Consider the following 10,566-nt stretch of genomic DNA (forward strand, 5'->3'; position numbering starts at 1 on the left):
GAATACTGTATCGTATGTCTTTCGTTTATTCTCAGATTCACCTTGAATTATTAAGAGGTTAATAACAGTCAATTATACAAATTATTACACAGAAATATTACGAGATTAACTACCACTTAACTACGTTTTACTGCTGAAGCCGCCGCCATTTTGAGTGTTTCCGCATGACGCTGCAGCGGTCAGGTGGTACAAGTCAGCGCTATCGGAAAAATCCTAGTTTACAAGTTGTAATTACGAGTTCTACGAGGATGTGGACGCTTTATACAAGTCGGAATCTCGTAATTACGGTAATTACGGCACGGCGTGAACACGGCTTATGTTCTCATCAGGGCAGGAATGTTAGTAATGGCGTAAGAAGTGCATGAGCCCTTCAGACACGATGCGAACGCTAACACGCTCGATAACATGCCGTAATATCTGTGCTGAATAATCTCTCTGTTTGTGTTCATGCTTTTATCTGCGTTATCCGCAGACGATGAAGCGTGTCCTCCCTGAACATCACAAATCATTTTAATGAATTATCCAGCAGACGCAGCACACGGCCTTGAACCTGTTATTCACGGAAACACACGAGTTATTTCCAGCGTGAGAGTTACGATAACGCACATTTCTGTGGATTTCTGACCCAAACCCTGACCTCTGTACCATTAAACATAAAACACCAGGAACCTTTTAATCAGCACTTTTCATTTTCTTCAATACTCAGTCATGTTTAAAGTGTGTGTGTGTGTTTATTATCAACTCTGAATGAATACACAGTAAAAAAAAAAAAAACAGCTGCTAGTGAAGGATTCGAACATCTCAAGGAACCAGGAAGATTTTAATAAACACTTTATTAATGACTTTTATTTGATGCCTCTTTTTTCAAAAAAGAAATGTATTCACATGATGTCCTGAGCGTTAGAAAAAGTCCACAGAGTTTTTTTTCTCAGTGATTTGAGCTCGAGCACTTAGCGGTGTACCAAAGGCATGTTTTGACAAATAGCAGTAACCTCCACATCCCCGTGAACTTTCTGTGGAATTCAGGAGGAAATGTTGTCTGATTTCTGTTCAGCCCACAGGAACGTCAGCCACCGCACCATTTATATCAGCTGACCTGTGTGTGTGTGTGTGTGTGTGTGTGTGTGTGTGTGTGTGTGTGTGTGTGTTTATACATGTAGAAGGACGAAATTATGATAAAAATATCTGTTCAGAAACAGCGCTGCTGAATCCGGGTGAACGAGGACACTCCAGTGCTGCCATCACCATGTGGTTTCTCCTCCCTGAGTGTGTGTCGTTTTCAACTCCTTGCCTTTCCGCAACATCTTTGGCTCAAACATCTACTGACACACAAACACACACACACCAGATGGGTTTGAGACATGTGGAAAAACCCCGGAATATTTTAAGGAAATGTTTTAGAGAATATTCTCAGCATTAAGGGAATTTCCGTCTACAGAGACGTTTTGTTTTCGCTCTAAAAGGACTAAAACTCTCAAATCCACACTGTTTCTCCTGCTGACTGGAGCTACGATGCTAATGTGGCTAACATGTAATGGAAGCTTGTAGCCACCAGTTTAGCATTGTGTCAGTAACACCATTCAAGAAGTTTAATTAAATAAACAATTCAAATGTGAACTATATTATAATCCAAATCACTTCTACTGTACAAGCACCGCCCCCAGACTTTTTAGGCCACTCCCCCTACCCCACCCAGCATGCTGAGGAAGGAAATGATGTCATTGAAAATGTTTATCTCTCTGAGCAGATTTGCTAATGGACTAAATCGGTTTCTATAATGGTTTAATTAATAAAAACCAAGCTAGGACACACCTTTGTTTATTAGCTCCTCCCACATGGAACAACAGGTGGGATGGGGTTATTTTGAGGGGCGGGGTTATAATAAGGGGGTGTGGTCAGGAAGCAGAGCTTTAAAATACAACATTATTCCTCTTATTTAATCTTTTAATCACATACAGTATCGTGTACTAATGCTATACTGCACTGTACACTCTTAGAAAAAAAGTGTCTTTAAGGGTTCATTGGATGTTTAAAGTTTCTAATCTTCTGTAAAAAGGGTTCTACAAAAAAGTGTCGTATGCACTTTTAAGGATATGAAAGCCCTCTTTCTTGTAGGGTTCCATATAGAACCTTTAAGAGTTTCCCCAGAGGGACAGCTGACGAACCCTTATGTGTCTGGTGTAAAAGCCCTATATAGTGAGTGTATGTAGTGAGTAGGAAATTCCATCCTAAAGTGCTCCTTATTACGCATATCCTTCATTACACTGGGTGCGTCCTCCATTATTTCACTCCATATGTCCATATGTAGTGTGCTTGTACAGAGAGCAGGAGGACGAAGCCTACACACCTTCCTGTTGGATATTTAATACACTACACAGTGTAGAGGTCTTTATTTTTTTAGCTTATGTAGTGGGATTATTTACGTTTTTGACCTTTTACACTCCACGTCAAAGTTTCAGACCCATCAGTCCCTCAGCGGTCAGCGTTCCAACATCACTCGTCTGCTTGTTAACCCCTACAGAGTGCACATGTGTGAGCTGTGTTTCTGCCTCTGATCATGACATGATGTGACACATGCATGTGCACCTTAAAGAGAGACAGAGAGAGAGAACGAGAGAGAGAGAGAGAGAGAGAGTGAGAACTGGCACATACAGTATCATGATGTGATATAATCACAGTGCTGCTGAGTTCTGGATTGTGATTGGTCACTCAGGTGTTGATTAATTTTCTAGAACAGCAGCTCGGACAGTAGCGCAGCTGTAAATGACAGCTTTAGAAGAACAGCAGGAAAGTAAAAGGAGAACCTGAGTGATTTTAGACTGCTATTTTTTTTCTTGCTATTTCTGAGATGTTCTCTTCGTGGCCAGTGTCTAGGCTGTGATTAGTGGATTCGCCACGTGTATACGGCAGCAGGCTGGATGATGTAAGGGCCACGTTAGCGCACGTTTACATTGCTCAGTCTGATCCTCTGAGCCACGTGTCATTAAGAACATTTATATTCATTAGACTCCACAGGTTCCGATTGTTTTTGTGTTTTTGCTGTAACAGAGCTCAGCTCACACAATGACCACTCTGTTTTCTCTCTCTCTCTCACACACACACACACACTATCTTCCACTGACATAATTACTAACGCAAATACTTAGCAAATTCTACTAATATTTTTTTTTTTTTTTTCCTTCTCTTGTGTTTGTTTCTCAGTGTGTTTCTCCGAGCTCTGGTTCTACACTGAGAGATGATTTTAAGCTGTTGTTCGTTTTTTTCTTTCTGTGGCTCTTCTGTCTTCTTTATAGATGTACAGGTTAAGAAAAAGAACTAGCATTACATCTATCATCATGTCATGCTAGTATTGGCAGTAATAAATATTTTGCTTTTAGTGCATATTTGTATACGCATTATCCTGAATAAAGATCACCTGTTGTACTAGATTCATTCTACATCAGGTCTCCACAGAGCTAGCGTTAGCATTATTACAGTAAGACTGAAGACTAAGCAGTTTTCATATTTAGCTAGCATTGCTAGTAATTTAGCTCACCTCAGCATTAGCATGAATAGACCGGACCTAAGGTGATCATTAGCACTCATCAATCACATAATGATTAATGAATGTATGTAAAAAAAAATGTTTGAAATGTTAGCATCAACAACAAGAAGGTTAGCCTATATTTTAGTGAGTGATCTATTTTTAGGTCACTTACCACGATGAGCTATTTTTACATCATGTTAGCATTAGTATTAATATAGAATATTTAGCTAGCATTGTTAATAATTCACATAATCTCATTTTAACTCATGTTAGCATTACAATGAATTAGCACACTAAGGAGACTGTTAGCATTAATGAATATCATCTATTTCAAATTACTTCCAGTTCATCATCCTGACCACCTTTTAGACTACAACTTGCCTAATGTTAAAATTATGCTAGCATAAATGCTAAATTATCAGCAATAGCACTTATGAAGTCAGTCTATTTTCAGGTTGATAAACAAGAACTATTTTCTCTCTAACATTTGCATTAATAAATAGCTCCTAACTAATGTTTAGCATCAGCATTGCTGCTGTAAGATTATCTACGTTTAGCATTAGTAACACCATCTTTTAGCATTAGCATCAATACATGCGAGTTAACTGGATTAAAATCATCTCTGAAGATTAGCTTGACACTAAGAGTGTCATTTTAATTTAAAATAATAATAATAATAATTTCCTCGGCTACAGAGTTATTCTTGGAGAAGCGTTTCTGTCCTCGGTTGTTGTGAATCATGAAGAAAGCATGCTAGGATGTCATTTATTCCCCGCGGTGACTCACTGTGTGAGAGAAAAGGCAAAACCAACAGCAGCACAATTTTTAACCCGATGTGGCAGACTTTTTCTTTAGAAACATTCCTCAAGGGAGGAAAATGATTTGGTCTGCTAGCGAAGTGCTATTTGATGCTCATGTTTGTTTCCAGAGCTCTGACACTGCTGCGATTTACGGTGTGAGTTAGTGTGATGTGGCGCCGTGAATATTACTGAACATATTTTAACACCAAAACTCCGGACCCGAGCCAAACCCGACAATTCTTATGAGGTTCTAGAAATACCATTATAAATATTAACCTTGCTAGCAATTTAGCCATCGCAGAAACATACTTCGTCATTTCATTATGATAATATTAGCAGTAAGTAATGGAATAAGATATCAGTCCCATTGCTAATGATGCTAATGTTATCAAACCGGCTATATCTGAAAAAGTCCATTTCAGTTACATGAAATGCTAAGCAGTACTTTAGTTAAGCTAGCTATATTAATTATGACTCCGTATTAGCAGTAAATAACATACGGCTATCTTTCCTCTGTGTCTTTCACACAGGGTTGTTCAACTTGAACTTAAACCCCACCCCCTTTTTTTTTAAAAACCTTTTTTGGACATGCGTTACCACTGTAGGTGACAGTAATGAACAAGGGTCTCTCCTGGAACAAACCATTCTTAAAGAGAGGGGGATGCTGGGACACGGTATCTTCCAGTTCCCACTCTCCAGTCACTAGTGTACTGTATGTCATGTGACCGTAGCAAGGTTCTTTCTGACTATTTAATAATATAAACGTATACACATGATGGTCATGTGACCTTTATAAGGATCTATGTGAATAATTAATGATATGAATATATGCACAGGATGGTCTTACTGAGGATCTGTTTGAATATTTTATGGTGTGTATTATATATATATATATATATACACAGCTATACTCTGAGACACGTTTATGCGTTTAATCCAGATGTTTTAGATGCTATCTGGTTCAGGAAAGTTCACACATCATCAGTAAACAGCGATGAAGCCAGCGGTTTCCTGGAAGAAAATGGACGATCTAAAATAAACCATTTTCTAAATCCTCAGTCACAGCGAGGCTTTCGTCCAAATTCCCACACTAGGAAGCGACGACTCACCAGAGCCGTATGATATTTAATCTCAGTTAAAGTGCAGCGTAAATAAAACCGTGTGTTTATCGCTGCAACGTTAATTCACCCAAAACCTTCTCCCAAATATAAATATTATTTATAAATATAAACTAAAGGAATCTTTTTTTTTTTTTGCCTTGTAAGGAAGTTAGAGAGATGATGTGGACTTTGTGGTTTCAGACTCGATGGACTCGAGTCATTTCTTGATTATATATATATATATAGTTGTTGTTTTTTTTAAAGAACAAAAAAAAGAAAGAAAGATTTCACCAGGCCTCAGTGCAGAACTAATGACTGTGTGGTTTATAAAAGAACAATACAGAATAAATCAGGGTCAAACCGGCGTGCAAAGAACCCAGGAACTCGCCAAGTTCTAACATTTCCACTGAAGAACAGTAGTGTGTTTGTGTTTGCATTTGTGTTTCTTTACAGGGACTACATTTGCTCATAACTATAAGAATATGTCTAGACACTTCAATTATTATTATTATTATTATTATTATTATTATTATCCATCCATCCATCCATCTTCTACCGCTTATCCTTCCTTCAGGGTCACAGGGGAACCTGGAGCCTATCCCAGGGAGCATCAGGCACAAGGCGGGGTACACCCTGGACAGGGTGCCAGTCCATCGCAGGGCACAATCACATACACACTCACACACCCGTTCATACACTACGGACACTTTAGACACGCCAATCAGCCTACCATGCATGTCTTTGGACTGGGGGAGGAAACCGGGGTACCTGGAGGAAACCCCCGCAGCATGGGGAGAACATGCAAACTCCGCACACACAGGGCCACGGTGGGACTCGAACCCCGGACCCTGGAGGTGTGAGGCGAACGTGCTCACCACTAAGCCCTATTATTATTATTATTATTATTATTATTATTATTATTATTATTATTATTATTATTATTATTATTATCCAAAAACTGAAGCAGCTTCTTTTTACAAAACTAGAAGAGTGAAAAAATTCCTTTAGGGTTCTGTAATATAAACATGAACTCACTCAGATCAAATTATTTACAGCTATACCACATGTGGAAAGGAGGAGTTACTGTTACACCCTCAAGCTGATTATTTTCCTATAGCTGCAAGTCCCTCAGGGTTTTATTCCTCTGATACAACAGCAATTTACCAATAAGTACAATTTTAAGATGATTAATGAATGACACTAATAAAACAAATCCTTAGCTTGTCGTGTTAGCGAGAAACCACAAAGAAGCGTAAACTCCTCTGTCCTGAAGATGTGGGGTAAACTTCAAAAAAGTTACAGCTTTACCTCGGACTGTTACAAAGCGCTGACACTGGAGACTCCTTCCATAAACGTTACAGAAGCATCTCTTTACAGAAAACGAGCGTGTTAATATAAACCTGTGATGTACAGCTGCGCTACTGTCAGGACTGCTTTTATAGAAAATTAATCAACACCTTCTGACCAATCACAATCTCTCTCTCTCTCTCTCTCTCTCTCTCTCTCTCTCTCTCTCTCTCTCTCTCTCTCTCTCTCTCTCTCTCTCTCTCTCTCTCTCTCTCTCTCTCTCTCTCTCTCTCTCTCTCTCTCTCTCTCTCTCTCTCTCTCTCTCTCTCTCTACAGTCTTTAGCTCGTCTCAGTGTAATTAAATTCCTCCGTGTGTAGAATAAGAAACAGATGCTCATGGGTTCATGCCTGGACTTCGTCATGATGTCGTCCATGTGCGTGGTTTTTTATTTCGTGTATATATATCAGAGGAACATGTAGTGGAACCGCTTTAAAGCCACATCACTGCTCTCTGGATCTGGTTCCTGTCAGACAGTCAGCTTGGATTTTTTTTACCTATGACGAGTTCCTCAGTTCCTTATTCACTAGATAAATCCCAAGTCGAATAAAATGAACCTAAAATACATTATGCGAAGAATTACGTCATATTTTATATGTTCATTTTTACTAATCAAGCCTTGCAGCTGACGTGCTCTCCGTCTTTACGCTTCAGGTTTCTTGTTTAAAGTCTGTTCTTTATTTGCTCATATGTTTTATTAGAGTTTAATGTGAGTCATGTGTATGAGGCTCCACACGATCCTCTGCTCTTTTCAGGCCAAATCCTTCTAGTCGATGTTGCGAAACGCAGCTCCGGCGTCATCACTCTGCTTCTGCGGTTTTTGCGCCAGTTTTCAGGCCAAACAGCTTTCCTCACAGTAGAAATACTTCTACATGAGTCATACATGAGAGAGACATTTACACAGATGGCAGTGAAATAAAAATGTAAAACTCGTCATCGTCATGGCGACAGCAGAAGAAAGAAGTCAGCTTTTTCCTTTGCGTGACTTTACACCTCGCTGAGAATGACCGTTTCCTCTTGCCCTGAGTCGCTAACACACGCCTCGGATTTCACGACACTTACCAGCTACACGTCGGTTTTTCTGTGGAGAAGCCCTGCACGCATGTCAGATAGAACAGCCATCACACGGCAGAGGAAATACACACACGGTATTGCTTTTCAATTGTTATGTGATGACGACACGCCACACTGAAATGCAAAGCCTGTATTGCATTGTTCTTACACAGAGGATGGCTTGTTGAAAGAATCAAACCCTGACTTCGTGTCTCTGTACCTCAGTGTCCTCAGTTTTAAAACTCAAACTCAATATAATGATATAAGGATATAAAATATGATGATGATGATGATGATTGGTGTCGCTGCTTCTGTACAAAGGAATATTGACGTTCTTTTTTGGGCCCATTTATTATCAGTAAATGATTTTATTTCCCCTCAGTTTTGTTATGAAATACACTTTTAAATATGTTGAACCCTTAAGACTTCTGTCCCAACATACTGTAGACAGATAAATAAAAGAGTGCTAGGGTTCGTCAGTTATCCTTTTGGAGGAACCTGTGAAGGTTCTATGAAGAACCCTATAACAGAGTGTTTACTCAAGTACAATCTAGAAGCTAAGAACCCTTAACTATTCTTTGAACATGTAAAGAACCCTTGAAGAAGGGTTCTTGTTTCTAAAAGTATAGGAAGAAAATGTTCTTTTGTTTGTCTTTCTGGTAGAACTCTTCAAGGCTCTATACAGAACCCTACAACACTAAGGTGTCTTTATATCACAATGGATTCCACGTAGAAAATTTTTTTGGAAGGTAAGAACTCTTACTTTTGCTGTGAAAACTAAAAGAACCCTTGAAGAACCCTTGAAGAAAGTGTTTAGTGTTTAGTGATGGTGTGTGTGTTATTTTAGAGTGAACAGAACTGGTTCCCAGTAGTGCACTACACTCGCTAGAACGTGATCAAGGCCTCTGCAGAAAATTTGTTTTCACAAAGCAGCCGACGCTCCATCTGGAAACCATCAGAGACTCGTGAGGCCCTGTGTGTGTGTGTGTGTGTGTGTGTGTGTGTGTGTGTGTGTGTGTGTGTGTGTGTGTGTGTGTGAGATAGAAAAGCAGATAAGCATGAGTCAGGGTTCCTATTTTAGACCCGCTGCAGTTTTCAGCAGAAGAGGAACGATTGTTTGCAGATTCTCATTACAGTTCTGATTGTTTGGTGAAAAGAAATTTCTGGAGTTTAGTTTCAGGAGGATCTGAGAACACAGAAACATCACTTTCTCTCATTTATACACATTTACACCATCACACACTCAACAACTTCTGTCTCAATAACATCATCAGGCTTGAAAATTCCTCATTTACAATCCCCGCCCACTCATTTTCAGGCCACGCCCCTTATCTGAGTCTAATGTTTTTCTTTATGTGACTTTGTGCTTTTGTCCATGTTTATAGAAATCGGTGTGTTACGCAGAGTCAGAAAACACATCAAGTGTGTGTGCGACCTGCACTGTGCTAAACTGGAGGCTATACACTTTCATTACCTGTTAGCATCTTTAACATCAAAGCTCCATCTGTCGAACCCAGACTCTAAATCAAGCCCGTCTCTGAAAAAAAACCCTGTAGTGTGCAGAAGAGACACAGAATAATCAGTCTCAGGTGTGTGTGTGTGTGTGTGTGTGTGTGTGTGTGTGTGTGTCTTTCTTAGTTCAAAGACCAATTATCACAGTTGTTGGCAGTTTAATTGGACATTGATGTGAAATTGACTGGATTCAATAAAATATAAAAAATATAATACTAACACATCACAGCTTAGCATCAGTGAGTGAGAGAAACATCTCACTGCATACTTTAAAGTTGAAAATGTAAAAAAAAAAATTTTTTTAAATAAATTATTTAGCCCTGTACCATGCTTAAAGAGCATTTAAACCTGAAACCACACCAAACACTCGATCGTTTTATTAACCAGGAATCCAACTGAGAGCCGGAAAAACCTCTGTCTGCTCTTCCCTGATTAGCTTTAGCAAAGCTTGTTAAAGCCTGACTAGCTAGCTAGCTACGGTACTAATTAGTTAGGAGAGTATTACTGCATTTGATTTAACTCAGAAGTAAGAAATCGGCACTCAGAATACAAAGTGCGAAATAAAAACATGTGTGCCTCCATTTTGTTATCCACAAGCTAGCCGGCTAACATTAGTGATCATGAGTTTATGATGTATTTACTTTCTTAAAACAGTAAACTGTAAATAGTACTATAAACTCAGCTAAAGTAGTGAAGTGATGTTATATTTACTGTGTTTGTGTACAGTGTGGGGGGCACGCTTAGTGGTTAGCACGTTCGCCTCACACCTCCAGGGTCGGGGGTTCGATTCCTGCCGTGGCCCTGTGTGTGTGGAGTTTGCATGCTCTCCCCATGCTGCGGTGGTTTCCTCCAGATACTCCGGTTTCCTCCCCCAGTCCAAAGACATGCATGGTAGGCTGATTGGCATGTCTAAAGTGTCCGTAGTGTATGAACGGGTGTGTGAGTGTGTATGTGATTGTGCCCTGCGATGGATTGGCACCCTGTCCAGGGTGTACCCCGCCTTGTGCCCGATGCTCCCTGGGATAGGCTCCAGGTTCTCCTGTGATCCTGAAAAGGAGTAAGCGGTAGAAGATGGATGGATGGTGTACGGTTTGAAAGCCATATTGAGGACACTAAAGTATACGGCTTTATTCGACCGCAGTATAAACTAAAAGTTGTGAGGACATGTGGACACCAAAAGAGTGCTAGCTAGTGTGTAGCTGTGATGTTGTTCAGACAGTTTGAACACTG

The 10,566-nt window shown here is 39.8% G+C and overlaps 1 long non-coding RNA gene across 1 annotated transcript; it reads right to left on the minus strand.

The window, feature by feature from the left end:
• Positions 1-248: 248 nt before the first annotated feature.
• LOC128633590 (uncharacterized) lies at positions 249-7,053 on the minus strand. Its single transcript, XR_008397014.1, has 3 exons — positions 6,735-7,053; positions 2,424-2,586; positions 249-1,319 (listed from the first exon to the last, which is right to left on the minus strand). It is a non-coding gene; the product is annotated as an uncharacterized LOC128633590 (long non-coding RNA).
• Between the last annotated feature and the right edge of the window lie 3,513 nt (positions 7,054-10,566).

The sequence above is a fragment of the Ictalurus punctatus genome, chromosome 9 (genome assembly GCF_001660625.3).
Source record: "Ictalurus punctatus breed USDA103 chromosome 9, Coco_2.0, whole genome shotgun sequence".
In the NCBI taxonomy this organism is placed as follows: Eukaryota; Metazoa; Chordata; class Actinopteri; order Siluriformes; family Ictaluridae; genus Ictalurus; species Ictalurus punctatus.